At 42.8% G+C, this 18,839-nt stretch overlaps 1 protein-coding gene across 1 annotated transcript in view; it reads right to left on the bottom strand.

Moving 5' to 3' along the window:
* CD4H9orf85 (chromosome D4 C9orf85 homolog) overlaps positions 1-18,839 on the bottom strand; it is a 124,950-nt gene that overhangs the window by 11,378 nt on the left and 94,733 nt on the right. Inside the window, exon 3 of the transcript XR_007461057.1 lies at positions 7,638-7,733. The gene's annotated coding sequence lies outside the window, so the exon portion shown is untranslated. The remainder of the gene's footprint in view (positions 1-7,637; positions 7,734-18,839) is intronic.

Below are 18,839 nucleotides of genomic sequence, written 5' to 3'. Positions count from 1 at the left end.
TGATTATTATTATTATCTCTCATGGTTCTGGGGCTGACAGCTCCACTGAGGAATTCCTGCTTGCGGTCTCATGGAAATACAGAGTAGCTGGGACTGGAATGATCCATTTACGTGTTTAGCACCTAGGCTGGGAGGACCTGAACAGCCAGGGGCTAGGACAGGGCAGAGCTCATTCAGAATCTCTAATTTTTTTTTTAACTTTTTGAATTTTTGTTTATTTTTTTCATCATGATAAATGTACTCTTTAATTCCCCGCGCCACCCCTGCCCTGAATCTCTTTCAGAGAATTTCCACGTGGTTGAACATGGCAGCTTCAGGGTTGCCCAACTTCTTACAATGGCAGCTCAGAGTGTCGAGAGACAAAGCCAGACAGAAGCTGTACCACCTTTTATTGCTTATCTGCAAAGTCCTGTGTCACTTCACCCTCCTCTATGAGTTGAGGCAGCCACGAAGACCCACGCAGGTTCATGGGGAGAGTCCACAGACTCCACCACTTGGTGGGAAAGAAATAAGCTTTTGGGAAAAAATGAGACCCAAGATATGGTTGAGGCCATTTTTGTAAAACATAGTCTACCACAGGACCCATAAATTTCACCAGCCTATCAAATGGGTTCGTTGCACTGGGGGAACAAAAAAAGTGCTAAGAATCCCCTTCTAGAACCTCATCACAACCGAAGTTCACTCACGTTCCATAACTCACCTTAAGATACAAATCATTTCTTCTGGATCTTGTCTGCTGATCACATCTAGTCTACTGTCTGGTTCATTTGTTCATTTTCTGTGTTGATCGTTTCTTTGAAACTATCTCTTCCGATGACCCCCACCTCCAAAACATAACACAAGCGTACACGTGAACACACACACACACACACACACACACACACACACACACTCAGACACATACTCTTCTAGATTTCATTTTCTGGGCATAAATCCTCCATCAGAACCCCAATGAGCCTGTTTGAAAGTCATCAGAGGGACAACTGGGTGGCTCAGTCAGTTAAGTGTCTGGCTCTTGATTTCGGCTCAGGTCATGATCTCCCAGTTTGTGAGTTCCAGCCCTGCATCAGGCTCTGTGGCAGAGCCTGCTTGGGATTCTCCCTCTCTCTCTCCCTCTCTCTCTCTCTCTCTCTCTCTCTGCCCCTGCCCTGCTTGTGCACGCATACTCTCTCTCAAAATAAATAAAGCTTAAAAAAAGAAAAGAAAAGAAAGTTACCAGAGAATCCTATTCTCTATCTTTCTGGATTATATTTGTCTAAGCAACTGAACGTCCCTGGTGAAAACAGTGTTAACAAACCCTTCGGCCCTTGGCTCTCAAGCCTGGAGCCGGGCCTCAGCGCACCAGAGCCTCCCTGCGGCTGCGCTGCCCTGGACGCCTCTGCCATCTGGTGGCCAGCAGTGGTATAACCGCGCCCTGCTAGTCCAGCCAACCAGCCTCCTGCACTCCTTTCTCCTCATCCATCAAGCCAAAATGCCCTAGCTGTAATCTCTAGTTTCCAGTGTCCTGCACCAACGAATGCAGAGGCAAGAGCCTTGCGTTACCAAAACACATGTGATATTTGTGGCTAGTAAATGCGCCAAAACCTGGAACAGTGCCTGTGTAGGTGATGTGATGTCCAATAAATACTTGGGGATGAAAAAGAGAAGAGGAAAGGTAATGCTTGGAGCATAACGAATCAATCGGTCCAGTGGGTTATGTAACTGTGAAGTTCAAAAAACAAGTGAGAATCTTCTACACATTGCTGAAGACCACAGGTGGATTCCATCCTAGCTGCCCAACTGGCCAGCTGTGGGCAAGTTATCTAACTTCTCTGATCCTTGGTGTCCTCATCGACAATGTGATTATAACATTTACCCGGTACAGTTATTCTGGAAAGTAAATGAAATACCTTATTAAAAACACCTAGCCTAGCGACTAGCAGGGAGAAAGTGCCCCGTCACTGCTTTAATTAATGTTTCTATAAAGATGGTTCCAAATGTCAGAATCTTTTTTGTTAAGACTAGGCAAACACTCATGTGCTTCTGGTAAGAAAGCGATGCTAGAAATTTAGAGGGGGGTTAGATATGCAGAAAAACCTGAGAAGTTGGGACTAGGACTTTTTAACTCATGGAGAAGCCATTTACAACCTTTTTTTTTTTTTTAAATAAAGGCTCTCTCATGAAAAATGGTAATGGGCCACTGTCCCACCTCATGTCCACTAAAGGAAGAACTGGAGGGAATGAGGCCAAATGGTTTGTTAGTAATTATGCTGAAACCAGAAATACCTCAAAGAATTTTATGGATCCTTTTTATGATTCTACTCTCAAAAGAATTATATTTCTCCTTAAATAGAATCAAGACCCAGCTATAGACTGGCAGAATACGGTCTGAAGTGTCACCTCCAAAGTGGAAAAGGCCTAATGTAATCAACCTGCCACCAAGCAGCTGGCTGATGTCCTTCAGACAGCATACCCTACTGAGGGTGTGATTTCCTTCTCTGACGCTAACATGCTGGAAATTCAGCATTGGCAGTAGCCAGTGGCCAACAGGTTGCCTTGTGAGAGGCAGACCATTCTTTTGGGAAAAGGCAGAGCCTCCATTCCTACCGGTATGGCCAACTCCTTGCTCAAGCAATGGGTGGCCAGGGAGAGATATTGGCTGCTATTCACTGAGTAGGTCATCCTGTCCACCTGGTTATTGAGCATGCCCCTGGAGCAGATGCCCTTGTGCCCACTCCTATAGGTCCACCTTCATGTCTCCAACCTTCCAATCTTGCTAGTTTCATGTCCCTGACTAACTAACCAAGCCATCTGTCCCTGCCTGGAAACCTATGTGTATCCATATCACTGCCCACTTCTCCCCTACAAAGCAAACAACCAAGTGCACCAGTTGTATCTCTGTCCACTGGGAGAATTCCCTTCAGCCTGTCCTTGAAAGTCAATATTGAATGACTATAGTGTGACAACTGTCCATCTTCTTCCTCCTCCAATACACTGATGAACCAGACACAAGAATTTTCCTCTCCTACCACTGGATCATCTAGAAGCTACTGTGAGATCATGTGCATGAATTGAGGAAAAGGCACTAGTGTCACAAAGGTGACACTCTCTAGACCTGCTTGGACGTGACCTTTATGAACCATTTCATTATACGATGGATTGTGGCAGCTCCTGTGACTCAGTGGTCATGATGATGTCCAGCCCATGGTGAGCAACACTATTCTCATCACTATGATCAGTTACTCAGTCTTTACAGAACCTCTTTTCCTATGGTGAGTGGTTCTCTGCTACAGAAGGCATGATTATGTCCAGAACCCTGTAGATCTGTGCTGCAATTCTCCTAGTGGAGGAGGTCAGAGACTAAACACTAGATATACACATACATACATCTAGCACAGATACATCCTAGCATGACTGGATCTGCTGGATCATTTAGCACAAGTTTGGGGCAGATTGCTGTATAACCTTAGCCTACGGTAAAGTCCTCCCTTGTTCTGCTCTCCACTCAAAACTGGTTATGTCCCAAATCCAAAGAGACCCAATAAGCATTAAGCCTCCCTCTTAGTGGCTGAGGGCACAATGTGCTAGAATTTGGTTTTCTACTGAAAGAAGATATCCCAGCAAACCCCAGGCAATTGGACCTCTAATAACTGTCCCAATATGGCAGCCCTCTGAATATTTTTCATTTTATCTTTCATCCTTTGGAGAACATAACTCTAACTAAAGCATATACAGTATATGCTACTTTCTGTTCACCAGGTCAAATTAATATTATATCAATGCTATAATGGATCAACATGTTATGTTGCAAAATATCAAGAGGGTCAAGGTCCATGGAGATTATTTTGTGTCAGCTATCAGGAGAGTTAATATAACCTTAGTCCAAGCCAGTGAGTACATCACTGTCTGCTCTATGTTGTGAACACCTTGGACATCTGTTACTGACAGAATTGGGGGGAAAAAAGAAACTGCATTCCCCATATGGGGAGCAGCCACTTATGGCATACTCCAATAGCCATATATGGAGCAGCAGATCTGTAACAAATAGATGCCACATATATTACAGCAGCTATCATTGGGGCTACCTTTGTTTAAGTTGATATAGCCGACCTTTATTGCAACCATCCATCTGGTTTTTGCAAAGGTTATGCAACTGAATTGAATAGGAATATAATGGGGAGCCTTTAACATTTTGAGCTCAGACCCTACGCCTATATGGACAGGGCTCATAGGAAACTTCCCCAGTGTGGACTTCTACTGGGGGGAAGAACTACAGGAATATGTACTGTATTTACTTGCTGGAGGGTGGCAGAAGCCTACCTTCAGGGACCCACCCCCCCTTTCAGAAGGCTTTGTGTGTCAGAACTACTGAAATATGAAAACCGGAAGAGAAATCATTTATAGTGGAAACTGACATCACTCTTTGGCTCATCAAGTCTTATTTTCTTTCTGGTTATAGTAATCAAGCATTCGCCAGTTGGTGACCCATTTGTCTCAGCCTCGAGAACACCATAGTCTATTAACCATCACTGCAGATCCTTGCAGGTCAAGGCGCTCTGCCTGACACTCCTCTTGCTGGTCATTATAATATCTATGTCTCCCTTGCGCCTGATGCTTACATGCTGCCACTGGTCTCTGTTATTCTGAAATCTTACTGCTCCCATCGACACCAGGAGGATCATTTCTGCAACGGCACCTACTACCGTCAGTCCCAGCCTACAAAGGCAGCCACGACTGACACTTTCAGTGATTCTGGTGCCTCTTGCTAGTGCATTCCTCATCTCCTTTATAAAAGGGGTACCTTCCGAGCCCTCTTTGAGAATCTAGTCAGCAGGCAGCTTCCCCAATCTTATCTAATAAATCTATTCTAGCATGCCCACCTCTCTGAGCATAGGGACCCCGTCCTCCATATGCTTCTACATCATGTTTAAGCTTCACGCAGCCACCCAGAAGGATATTGGAACCAGCTGCGTGTTTCTTTGCCAGGACATTTCATCCTGAGTCATGGGAGAGTGTTCCAGAATCATTTCACTGTCCCTAACGAGCTCTATATTCTGTTCCTCCACCTCCTCATCCACCTCAACACAGTCAAAATCCATTCCTGCACATGCTTCCTTGGTTCTACACAGTACAGACTAGCCATGCCCTGAGATTATTTTGGTGAACATCTATTTCTATCACAGCAGGTATTAAACCTCCCCTCTTGGGTTATGCTGAGACTTGACCCTAGTTATTGGTCTGGAAGCAATGAGCTGGAAGGTGGGGATGAGAGTGTCAGAGAGTGTCAGATCTTGAGAATAAACATCATCTTGCAACACAGCCATCTTAGATAAGGCTTTGCATGGTCTCCAGGGAAGGGAGGCTGTTCTCTCTCCTCTAGCAAGGAGGACCACTGCTTCTGCCAGCTAGGTGGGTTCAGAGGAATACGGGGAGGGCTCCAAGGTTCTCAGACACATCCTTGCAAATTTATTTACCCTGGAACCCTGACCTTAGCATGGGAGACTGGTGGAAGCTGTGCATTCTAGTATTCTTTGCAGACCTGCCACCTTATTATTAAATTGAGAGCCTGCTTGTTAGCACAGGCTGCCCTATAGTTACAAGAAACAAGATCTCCACATATGCTGCCAAGCAAGCCTTCTGGCATTTACAGCTTCCCTTGAGTTAATAGTTGGCTGACTTGCATCTCTTCTTTTCCTTCAGGGATTCCAAGGCAGACATCCAGCCAACTCCACCATCTCTAGAATTACCACTGCCCCATACCACTCAAGTTCTGGGCCTCTGAACAACTCAGTGCTTTCCCTTTCATTTATACCTCATCCCAATGCATACACCAAGAGCCTTAGCAATTGTGACGCTATAGCATTGCAAAGGATTAACACCACCCCACTTACCACTAGCCATGACATCAGTAGGTAAGACATTTCAAGAGGCCCATTACAATGGTCTGCTTTCTAGAGCCAGATCTGGTACCAAATGTCTTCATTCAGATTTTCCCTAAAGCAGAACTTGACACTAGCACTTGGACTGAGGGCAGGTTGTTTATTTGTGAGATGATTCTGGGAAACAGGAGTGGGGGAAAGTGAATCAGGGAAGGAAGAAAAGCCAATATTAAGAGTGCGTTGTCAAGGTCACTCCTAACTTGACCCCTGGTACCTCCTGAAAAGTAGAGTTGTCCATCTGAAGGATGGAGGCCTGGAACATTTATTCCCATTGGTTGAGGGCTGTTCCTGAAGCCATTAACTTCCCTCACTTCCAGGCTGCACTTGGCAGGGTTACCCTTGGATGTTAATTAAAGTAATAATCTATAGAAATAGTATAACCTCATGAATTCTGAGCCCTGTGGACATAAATCCTTTCTTTAATAGAAAAGACCCTCATAATCACAGGCTGATAATGTTCATACAGTTTTGGGTTTTGTTATAACTGACTCATGGCAACACTACCTATTTACTACATGGATTCATTGAAATAGATTGTTTTAAAGCTCTATTTCAGTTCTTTTCATAAGACTGGAAAGCCCTAGGAAAATAAGCAGTGGAAACTTTAAAGGAATTCTTAACAAGATTAAATATAGATAACCAATTTGACTAAGATTTCAGTAGGTCTATTATGCCGTAAACTTATTGTCTAAAATGTTAATTATCTTGGCACTGACCTTTAGATTTCAAAAGGTTGTTCCTTGTACAAATTTCATGGTGATTAAATGCTATAAAACTCCAACGTGAGAACATAATAGTCATTATAAATAGTCCCTTCAACATCAAACACACACAAACACATACATATGCACAATTACATTTGGTAATACATTTGGAAGAATTTGACTGTTAGGAAATAATCATAAGAGATATTTAAGATTAGTGAGGAATATGTAAAAGTATTCAGAGAAATAAGACCTGAAGAACTTGTGTACGTGCATGACCCTGGACTTCTCTTGGCCAAAAACCAAAGTCCCCATAAGTCTCCTCTTGGGAGATATGAAAGATAATGAGTATCGAATGGTCAGATCATTGAGGAAACATGAAAAAAAGAAGACTGACTAGCAGGTCTGGTGCAATGCACACAGAATGAGCTTCCCTCGAAGTCATTTCATGCACCTGTCTAGTTCCCTGGTGGTTGTTACTTTATCTACCTCTGCCTTGTAGGAGAAGTTGTGGCTTTGGGCTTTAAAATCACATTCTCAGTCATCACTTCTGGGAGGGTCCTGCCCCTTAGGCCTTATGACCCAACTCCCCTCTCAGCAAGACTCCAGAGCTACTTTCTTTCAATCCAAGCGTCTCAGTGGATTAATAACAAGAACACCTGAAACGCTCAGTTCTGAGCACCGCACTTCTTCGGATTGGAAAGAGCAGCTACTCAGTCCAGTCTGAGAGGGCTCCTCCTTGGGGATACTAAGAGGTAGTAGAACGTAAAGCAAAAAGCATGGATTTAGGCATCAGGCACATCTGGATTTGAGTCCCAGCTCACTGAACAACATCGGGGAAATTACTCAGAGTCTCCGCACTTCTCTTATCTATCAAAGGAGGAGGCTAATAATGGCCATCTTTCAGGGACATGTCATAAATAATTTGTGTAGAGTTTCCATACATATTGTCCACTCAATAAATAGCAGCGTGTCATGGTTAAAAAGTGTGGGCTCTTGAGTTCTTGCCACTTACTTGTTGAGTGATCTTGGGCAAATTATTAACTTCTCCATGCCTCAGTTTCGTCATCTGCAACATTCGGATAATGACGATACCTTCTTCGCTGGCTTGCTGTGAAGAGAAAAAACATTACTGCTCTTAGTACACTGACCTCTTCCTATTCATCAAACATGCCAGGCTTATTAGTATCTCAGGAACTTTGTTCCTGCCCTTTCCCCTGCCTGTAATTGGTGTGTGTGTGTGTGTGTGTGTGTGTGTGTGTGTGTGTAAGCATTTAGAGCAGTGCCTGGCACCTAGTAAGTGTTCCATAAAATTGAGCTACTGCAATGTCACTATTACTCTTTAATTCTATGGAACTCTGAAAATCCTGAGGTCAGCCTCTCTGGAACTAGTTCCTCTATCTCCCAGAAATTGTTAACCTCTTCCAAAGCAAGGTGCACTTCTGCTTCATATACTAGCCCACTAAGAAAAACACATTCCCGGGGTGCCTGGGTGGCTCAGTCAGTCGGGCGTCCAACTCTTGATTTCAGCTGAGGTCATGATTTCATGGTTTGTGAGTTTGAGCCCTGCATCGGGCTCTGCACTGAAGGTGCAGAACCTGCTTGGGATTCTCTCTCCCTTTCTCTCTGCCCTTCAACTTCTCATGCTCTATCTTTCTCTCTCAAAATAATAATAATAATAATAATAATAATAATAATAAACCTAAAAAAATAAAAGAAAAATCTATTTAAAAAAGAAAAAGAAACATTCCCAGGTATGCCTGGCTGGCTCAGTCAGAAGAGTGTGTGACTCACGGGTTCGAATCACACGTTGGGTATAGAGTTTACTAAAAAAAATAAATACACTTAAAAAAAAAAAGAAATACATTCCTCCTCAAAAAATTAAAAATAGAATTACCATATGATCCAGTAATCCCACTACTGGGTATTTTGAAAAAAATAAACCAAATTGATAAACCTCTAGCCAGGCTTCTCAAAAAGAAAAGGGAGAGGAGCCAAATAGACAAAATCATGAATGCAAATGGAATTATTACAGCCAATCCCTCAGAAACACAAGCAATTATCAGGGAATACTTTGAAAAATTATATGCCAACAAACTGGTCAACCTCAAAGAAATGGACAAATTCCTAAGCACCCACACACTCCCAAAATTCCCATCTGACAAAATTCAGCATCCTTTCTTAATAAAAACCCTCAAGAATGTCGGGATAGAAAGGAACATACTTAAACATCATAAAAGCCATTTATGAAAAGCCCACAGCTAATATCATCTTCAATGGGGAAAAACTGAGAGCTTTCCCCCTGAGATCAGGAACACGACAGGGATGTCCACTCTCACCGCTATTGTTTAATATAGTGTTGGAAGTTCTAGCATCAGCAATCAGACAACAAAAGGAAATCAAAGGCATCAAAATCGGCAAAGATGAAGTCAAGCTTTCACTTTTTGCAGATGACATGATATTATACATGGAAAACCCGAAAGACTCCACCAAAATCTGCTAGAACTGACACATGAATTCAGCAAAGTCACAGGATGCAAAATGAATGTACAGGAATCAGTTGCATTCTTATACACTAATAATGAAGCAACAGAAAGACAAAGAAACTCATTTCATTCACAATCTCACCAAGAATCATAAAATACCTAGGAATAAACCTAACCAAAGATGTAAAAGATCTGTATGCTGAAAACTATAGAAACCTTATGAAGGAAATGGAAGAAGATACAAAGAAATGGAAAAACATTCCATACTCATGGATTGGAAGAATAAATATTGTTAAAATGTCAATACTACCCAAAGCTATCTACACATTCAATGCAATCCCAATCAAAATTGCACCAGCATTCTTCTCAAAACTAGAACAAGCAATCCTAAAATTCATATGGAACCACAAAAGGCCCCGAATAGCCAAAGTAATTTTGAAGAAGAAGACCAAAGTGGGAGGCATCACAATCCCGGACTTTAGCCTCTACTACAAAGCTGTAATCATCAAGACAGCATGGTATTGGCACAAAAACAGACACATAAACCAATGGAATAGAATAAAGACTCCAGAATTGGGCCCACAAATGTATGGCCAACTCATCTTTGACAAAGCAGGAAAGAATATCCAATGGAAAAAGACAGTCTCTTTAACAAATGGTGCTGGGATAACTAGACAGCAACATGCAGAAGAATGAAACTAAACCGCTTTCTTACACCATTCACAAAAAATAAACTCAAAATTACTGAAAACCCATCAAAACCCTAGAAGAGAAAGCAGGAAAAAACCTCTCTGACCTCAGCTGCAGCAATTTCTTACTTGACACATTTCCAAAGGCAAGGGAATTAAAAGCAAAAATGAACTATTGGGACCTCATCAAGATAAAAAGCTTCTGCACTGCAAAGGAAACAATCAACAAAACTAAAAGGCAACCGATGGAATGGGAAAAGATATTTCCAAATGACATATCAGATAAAGGGTTAGTATCCAAAATCTATAAAGAACTCACCAAACTCCACACCCAAAAAAACAAATAATCCAGTGAAGAAATGGGCAGAAGACATGAATAGACACTTCTCTAAAGAAGACATCCAGATGGCCAACAGGCACATGAAAAGATGCTCAACGTCTCTCCTCATCAGGGAAACAGAAATCAAAACCACACTGAGATATCACCTCACACCAGTCAGAGTGGCTAAAATGAACAGATTGGGAGACTATAGATGCTGGCGAGGATGTGGAAAAACGGGAACCCTCTTGCACTGTTGGTGGGAATGCAAACTGGTGCAGCCACTCTGGAAAACAGTGGGGAGGTTCCTCAAAAAATTAAAAATAGATCTACCCTATGACCCAGCAATAGCACTGCTAGGAATTTACCCAAGGGATACAGGAGTGCTGATGCATAGGGGCACTTGTACCCCAATGTTTATAGCAGCACTTTCAATAATAGCCAAATGATGGAAAGAGCCTAAATGTCCATCAACTGATGAATGGATAAAGAAGATGTGGTTTATATACACAATGGAATACTACTTGGCAATGAGAAAGAATGAAATCTGGCCACTTGTAGCAACGTGGATGGAACTGGAAAGTGTTATGCTAAATAAAATAAGTCAGGTAGAGAAAGACAGATACCATATGTTTACACTCATATGTGGATCCTGAGAAACTCAACAGAAGACCGGGGGGAGGAGAAGGGGGAAAGAAAAAAGTTACAGAGAGGGAAGGAGGCAACCCATAAGAGACTCTTAAATACTAAGAATAAAGTGAGGGTTGATGGGGGTTGGGGGGGGAGGGGGAAGTGGTTGATGGGCATTGAGGAGGGCACCTGTTGGGATGAGCACTGGGTGTTGTATGGAAACCAATTTGACAATTAATTACATTTAGAAAATTTTAAAAATAAAAATTAATTAACTTAAAAAAAACAAATGAAACACTAATTTGAAAAGATGTATGCACACCTAAGTTTATTGCAACATTATTTACAATAACCAAAGTGCCCATCAATCGATGAATGGATAAAGAAGATGTGATACACACACACACACACACACACACACACACACACACACAATGGAATATTAGTCATAATAAAGAATGGAATCATACCATTTGCAACAACATGGTTGGATCTGGTATAATGCTAGGTGAAATAAATCAAAGGAAAACAAATACCATATGATTTCACTCATATGTGGAATTTAAAAACAAAATAAAGTGGGGCGCCTGGGTGGCTCAGTCGGTTAAGCGTCCGACTTCGGCTCAGGTCATGATCTCACAATCTGGGAGTTCAAGCCCCGCGTCGGGCTCTGTGCTGACAGCTCAGAGCCTGGAGCCTGCTTCGGATTCTGTGTCTCCCTCTCTCTCTGCTCCTTTCCCGCTTGTGCTCTGTCTCTGTCTGTCTCCCTCAAAAATAAATAAACATTAAAAAAATTTTAAAAAAAACAAAAAAAAAAAAAAGAAAGAAAGGGAAAGAAAAGGGAAACAAAAAACCAGACGCTTAAATACAGAGGACAAACTGGTGCTTCTCAGAGGGGAGGTGGGTGGGGGGATGGGTGAATAGGTGATGGGGGTTAAAGAGCACATTTATCCTGATGAGCATTGAGTAATATACAGAATTGTTGAATCGCTATGTTGTATACCTGAAACTAATATAACGCTGTGTGTTAACTCTTCTGGAATTAAACATTTTTTTTTAAAGAAAGAAAGATATACATCCCTCTATGACATTCATTCCCAATTCCTCTGTCATGTACCCAGAATGTGCACAAAGAAACACCACATCACACCCCTATTCTCATCCTGGCCATTGTTTCTACTTTGTGCTCAGCTGCGGCTGGAACATGACGCTGGACTTGGGAGTTTGAAGATTCAGGTTTCAGGCTCTGCGTAGTGTTTTGGTCAGTGACCTCTGGATCCAACCTATAACTTTTTAGTGTTTTTCCTTCTTTGTTTTCAAGTACCAATTACCTGGAGATCTCTTGAGACGATTAAATGAGATAAGTAATATAATATAATTTGTGTATATGTAAATAATATGGGGTCACTCACCTGCTTAGTGGCTCCCCTTTGTCTTTAGAACAAAATTTAAACTCCTTAGCATGGGCTTTGCCTTCAGATCTCACCCCCACACCTCCCTTCCCCTCCCTCTGCTCCATGTACACTGGCCTCTTTCTATTCGTGAAACACCACGTTTACTCGTAGCTCTGCAACTTTGCCCTGTTTTCCCCTGCTTGTAACATTCTTCCTCCAGACCTTCCCAGACTGTGTACTCTGTTGTGTGCGTCTGTCAAATATCCCTCTTGGAGGCTCACACGGCCGGCCTAGTCTGGGTTCCCTGCCCCCAATTGCTACCACATCACTCTCTGTTATTTTCCTCATGGTACTTATCATCATCTGAAATTATCTTGCTTTATTCACTTAACAGTTTTCTCTGACAGCAGGGGCCATGTCTGTTTGGTTGACAGCTCTCCCCACCCAGCGTCTACAGACAGCACCTGGCCTAAGAGAGATGCTCCTTAAATATTTCTGCATGAATACATATCGACATGCTCCACAAAGGTGTAGGGATGCAGGTGTCCTGGGGGAGGTACTGCAGTGACTGGCCATGGCCAAGAGAGCAGAGGAGCTCCACACATCCCAGAGTCCTTCTTTCTTAGGGACATTCTGAAGGAAGTATCACTTTAGACCACACCATGTGGCACGGTGTGGGGAAGTCCTTTTGTGAAGAGGAGGGCTGTGAGCCCCCAGACAAAGGAGAGAGAGCGTCACAGCACCCATAAGAAGGCAACCATCACTGAGAGGGAAGCCAGACCCAGGAGACACCACGTGGAAGATGTCAAATACGGAGTCAAAGAAGAAGGAGCAAAAGGGCCTCGTGAACTGGATTTGGAGCCGAAGCGGCAACATGCCAGCGGGGCTGCTGTGGGGAATGGTCTGTCCCAGCAAAACAGGACCTTGTATGCAACTGTTAGGGCATTGTGATCATAAAAAGCAGATTGACTTTGGGTCTGCTCTAGCTCTGTTTCTCAATTATGTGTCCTTACCAAAAGATCCGCTCTCACTTGGGACTCCCTCCTGACTCTCCATGTTATCCCTACAGACTGTGGGAATTGGATCTTGCCACTGTAAATGGAGCATCAGAGAGAAAGTAGCTCGGTTGTTGCAAAAGTACTCTAAAAAGGCAACAAAGTAGGAAATATCCAGCAGAATGTAGAACCCAGTCTCCTAGATGGCGTAAAACTCACTGTGCTTACCTTCAACTTCTGGGCCACTCACAATCTGGGTTTGGCTCCCACTCTTACAGTACCTGTGAGCCAGAAGCTTGATCCAGAGTCAATTCTACTTGTGGTTTGTGGCTGCTGGTCCCTCCACCAGTTTTCCTAGCCTCGGGGCCTTTTCCCTTCCTTCTTTTTACCTGAAACAGACTCTTCCCCAAGCTTCCCATGGCTTCTACTTACCCATGGCTTGCTCACATGTTATCTCCTCAAAGAGACTGTCCTACTAGAAAATAATTTCCTTGATGGGGTGCCTGGGTTAAGCATCCGACTCTTGATTTCAACTCAGGTCATGATCTCACGGTTCCTGAGTTCAAGCCCTGCATCGGGCTCTGTGCTGATAGCCCGGAGCCTACTTGGGATTCTCTCTCTCTCTCAAAATAAACAAATAAACATTTTTTTAAAGAAGAAGGAAAAAAGAACGAAAGTAACTTCCCTGAGAGCAGGGATCTTGTCTGTCTTATTCACCCCCTATATCCTCTTGCTCCTAGAAAGTTACCTGCCCCATATGAGGGGCTCAATAAATATCAGTTTGCTCATGGAGTGGCATATGAGTTCAGGTTTTTTGCTACTATGTTTAGATTCACAATTCTGCCCTACCAAAGTCTCTACTACTTATATATTTTGTCAGTGATCAATTTAGCTTCAAGTTGACTTTGGAGTCAGCCAGATCTGGATTTTAATCTTTACTTTGACACTTCTAGCTATATGATCTTGGGCAAATTATTTAACCCCTCTAATGCCTCTATTATTTTACAGATACCGACACTTTTCTCATCGGCTAATTTAAGAATTAAATAATGTATGTAAAAGGCTTAGCACAAGGCTTAGCACATGCTAAGAACTCAATCAATGTAACCCATTAATATTATAGATTAATGTTATTATTGCTATTTGTGCTATTTTTACCATGTATGCCCTTTGGGAACAGTGTGACTTAGCAAACTTGCCCACTGGTGGCCCCGCCTGATCAAGTGCATAGTCTATACTCTACAGTTCACTCCCAACGTGTTTATTGAACAGTCAAAATAACAGGAATAAGTAAGACCCGGAGAGGCCACAGATGCACAAGGGAGGGCATTTCACATTGAAAGGGACTGCATGGAGGAAGACAGGTGGGACATTCTAGGAACAGAAACTAGTTCTACATAACTAGACTATGGGTTACATTCATCCATTTATTCACTTGGAAACCATTTTCCAATCACCTGTTGTTAACTAGGCACTGTGCTAAATGCTGGCGGATAAAAAGGATCAGAATGTCTTCCCTGCCCTCCAGTCTAGAGAGGGGACTCAGTTGCTAACTGACACACAGTGAGAGGTGTTGCTGTAGCAAAAGCTACGCGAGCACAGAGGAAAGGAAACAACACTTTTCTGCGTGAGGAAGAGAGGGAAAAGCTGAGAACGGAAAGGGACCCGTGGCAGAGGCACCGCAGACCAGCTGAGAGGGCTGTTTAAGCACAAGCACCGAAGGTAAAGGAGTGATAGGAACGCCAGAACTGGAAAAGTACATGGAACAGTAAATACTCAAATTAAAATTCTTGAGAGCTTGGACTTCTATGAAGAGAAGAGCAATATCCATTAATCAAATCAATCCAGAGCCTCCAAAACTGACCATGGTAGAAGTCTCTGTGCGGGAAGGGACAGATGGGCTTGGAAACCCTGACTTTGTCCCCCTTTCCCCTGGAGAGGGATCCTTTTCCATGGCTGCTGTGACCACAGGGCCTCCAGAGGGCTCTGTTCTCCCTCAGTTCTTAGGCGCAGTAGTGGGTCTCCACAGGAGCCAGCGTCAGAATGCCCCGGGAGGCTGGACACATCCCTGGGCCCCACCCTGAATTCGGATTCAGTTTGTCTGGGTGGGATCTAAGAATGTGCATTACTGATGATTTCCCAGGTGGAGGCTAATGTTGCTGGTACAGACCAACTTTGAGAACCACTGTGCACAAAGCATCCGAGACCCTTCTTTGTATGATCAGAAGTACAGAGAAAACAAAGCCGGAACATTGCAAGGAGGCCTTGCTTAAGGCTCTGGAGGAAAACAATCAAACAACAACAACAACAACAACAACAACAACAACAACAACAAATCACAGAGCTCCTCCCAGCCATATATGTGGCTTATACTTTGTAGCTCTGAGTTTTGAGAACCCTCTGAGTTTTAGCTTTCTGGCTGAGAGTGGCCTCTCTTCCCCAGCTCCTTCCTTTAGGGCAGATGAACATCCCCTATAGAGAGAGTAACAAGTTTTATCCTCCCCCGGCCTTAGTAGGAATAAGACCAATGAGCAATAACACAGATTACAACACAAGAAACACATTAATCTGATTAACTGAAATACATATGAAATAGAAAATCTTTATTTCCTTAATAACAGTGGCTTATTTATTGTAGAGCTCCTTCCAATTTCTAGAACAAAGCTTTGTCCCTGGTGTGTGCCTAACAAATGTCTGAAGTTAATGGAATTATGGCTCACAACATCTCTTCGTGCACAGAAATACAGTCTACTTTGCTAGTCTTACTCGTTTGTTCTTACCCAGCTATATTTAGCCCAAGAACTTTGAATCATTTATTATTTTTATCATTTATTGCAACAGCTTTCCAGATAGCACACAGGCTCAATAAATACAGGTGTATTCCTCTTTATCTCTGTACTATGTCTTTCTTGGATCATTATCTTAGAGATCTGTGCTTAATTACTAGTCTTGTATTTATTTGTGTCATGGCTTGTCATGACTTTGGGTTGTTTTTGAAGAAAAATATGCATCACATTTTTTTTTCCTTACAGATAATCAATCCCTAGCTACTCTTTGATGTCCTCTATGATCCTCTTGGGAACTAAAATTAACCGCCCCCAATTATGTTTCCCTTTTTATCTGTTCATTTGCAGTTGTGTGCCTCTTGCAGATAAAGGGCTGGTAAAGCTCTCTCATGTTTTCTTCCACAGAAATATTTCCAAAGACTTAGGGGGTCTTTAAAACATAGACTAGGGGCACCTTGGTGGCTCAGTCGGTTGAGTATCTGACTCTTGATTGTGGCTCATGTCATGATTTCCATGCTGAGTGTGGAGCCTGCTTAAGATTCTCTCTCTCTCTCTCTCTCTCTCTCTCTCTCTCTCGCTCTCTCTCTCTCTCCCAAACAACAAGAACAACAACAAAAACACAGACTACATCAAGAGTGGGGGCAATGAGAAGTCACAAGAAAGATGATCATAGCATCTAGACTCCCATTAAAGCATCTCTTTGGACATCACTGGGTTCCAAATGGAGGACAGGATAGAGAATGGAATGGACAAAAGAGTAATAGAAAGGGTGCAGAACAGGCTCCACCAGGGGCAGCCACAGACCTACCAGTCTTCTTCCCTCCCCTGCCCTGTCAGGCCTCAGGCAAAAGCCTTGCAGTAGACTTTAAAAGAATGTGCCAGGGAGAAAGAGGAGTCAAAGCAAGTCTGAAGAGAAAGAACAAAAGGGAGTTATAAAGAGTGTGAGAGCCAGAGCAAATGAGAGAGAGGAAGATGGAGAGACCAAGAGAGAAAGACAGAGACAGAGAGACAGAGAGAGACAGAGATGCAAAGCGACTCTTCCAGAAGGATAAATCACTCTTCCCACCAAGCTACACACACACTCCCAAAACACCTCACAGGTCCCCCAACCTGGAAGTACAAGCCTCAACAGGCTGAGTCACCACCCTAGCCCTAAATAAACTGCTTGACCTGGTTCTGAAAGGGATTACTTTTTGCCTTAGTCACTGTGGATTATTCCTTTGTACTTGCAGTGGCCACCTGTCTTATCTACCCAAGGTGACTAATGGATTAAAGTCATTTTCCTGACATCAACTTCATGCAACCATGTTTGTTTTTAAAAGACCAATCAGAGGCTGAATAAAACAGAATATGGCCTCAGGATTCTCATCCAGATGCCAACAAACTGGAACTAGACCAGGTTAGGAAACAAAACCAAAACAAGAAAACAAACAACAACAACAAAAAAAAAAATCACAGTAAATTAAAATGTGGCAGCTGTTTGCCAACTCTCAGCCAAAAAGTAATCTTTCCTGAAAGAATGGCCTCCTGGAGAGCAAGTGTTACACTTGCATATCTTTGTGGAATGGCGGGATTTAAGAGCATTTGGACTGATGGTTCATGGCTGAAGACAACTGGTTTACCACATTTGATCCCCATTAATGGCCCAGTGAGGGAAATGGATTCCATTTTATACATGAGGAAACCGAGGTTCAGATACACCAATGATCACACAGTAACAACCAGGAAGTAGAACACAGTCCTCCTAACTAGGGCTCTAGGGCTCTAATAAGTATGTATGGGACCTCAAAACTCAAGACAAAGAAATATGTCCTTACTATAGTAGTCAACACTATTAAAAGTCCCCCAGGGGCGCCTGGGTGGCTCAGTTGGTTGAGCGACCGACTTCAGCTCAGGTCATGATCTCCTGGTTTGTGAGTTCAAGCCCCACATTGGACTCTGTGCTTATGGCACAAAGCCTGCTTGGGATTCTGTCTCCCTCTCTCTGACCCTCCCTGACTTGCTCTCTCTCTCTCTGTCTCTCAAAAATAAATTAAAATAAATTAAAAAAAAAAGAATTAGGTGCTTAGTTCAAAACAGTAGCAGTAAAAGCAAGTCTTTTTTTATCCCTTTTCTCTTAATCTCCCTTCACAGAATGTGCTGTTTGTTAAGAATCAAGGACAGCTAGGGGCGCCTGAATGGCTCAGTCAGTTAAGCGTCCGACTTTTGCTCAGGTCATGATCTCACGGTTTGTGGGTTCGAGCCCCGCGTCGAGCTCTGTGCTGACAGCTCAGAGCCTGGAGCCTGCTTCAGATTCTATGTCTCTCCATCTCTCGGCCCCTCCCCTGCTCATGCTCTGTGTCTGTCTCTCAATAATAAATAAATGTTAAAAAAATTAAAAAAAAAAGAATCAAAGGATAGCTATCATTTGCTGAAAGCAAGTAGGAAAAATACAGAAAACATGTACAGAAGAAGAATCCAAAGAAAACAGGTATAACATATGAAGCAAAATATACTCTTTTTAGATATTATCATTATTTTCAGCAAGATGAGAGAATATATTTCACGCATAAAAACTAAACAGGGTGCTGGGGTGCCTGGGTGGCTCAGTCGGTTAAGCAGCCGACTTCGGCTCAGGTCATGATCTCGCGGTCTGTGAGTTCGAGCCCCGCGTCGGGCTCTGTGCTGACAGCTCAGAGCCTGGAGCCTGTTTCAGATTCTGTGTCTCCCTCTCTCTGACCCTCCCCCGTTCATGCTCTGTCTCTCTCTGTCTCAAAAATAAATAAACGTTAAAAAAATTAAAAAAAAAAAAAACTAAACAGGGTGCTATGAAAAAAGAATAAAAATTTTAAAAAGTTCTGGAAAAATCAGAGTTCTTAAAAAATTCAGTAGAAAGGCTGGACTACAAAAATTAAGCAAATCTCCCAGATAGTAGAACT

The sequence above is a fragment of the Panthera uncia genome, chromosome D4 (assembly GCF_023721935.1).
Source record: "Panthera uncia isolate 11264 chromosome D4, Puncia_PCG_1.0, whole genome shotgun sequence".
Classification (NCBI taxonomy): domain Eukaryota; kingdom Metazoa; phylum Chordata; class Mammalia; order Carnivora; family Felidae; genus Panthera; species Panthera uncia.
The sequence above is the reverse complement of the archived record's forward strand: the minus strand, read 5'-3'. Positions and strand labels throughout refer to the sequence as shown.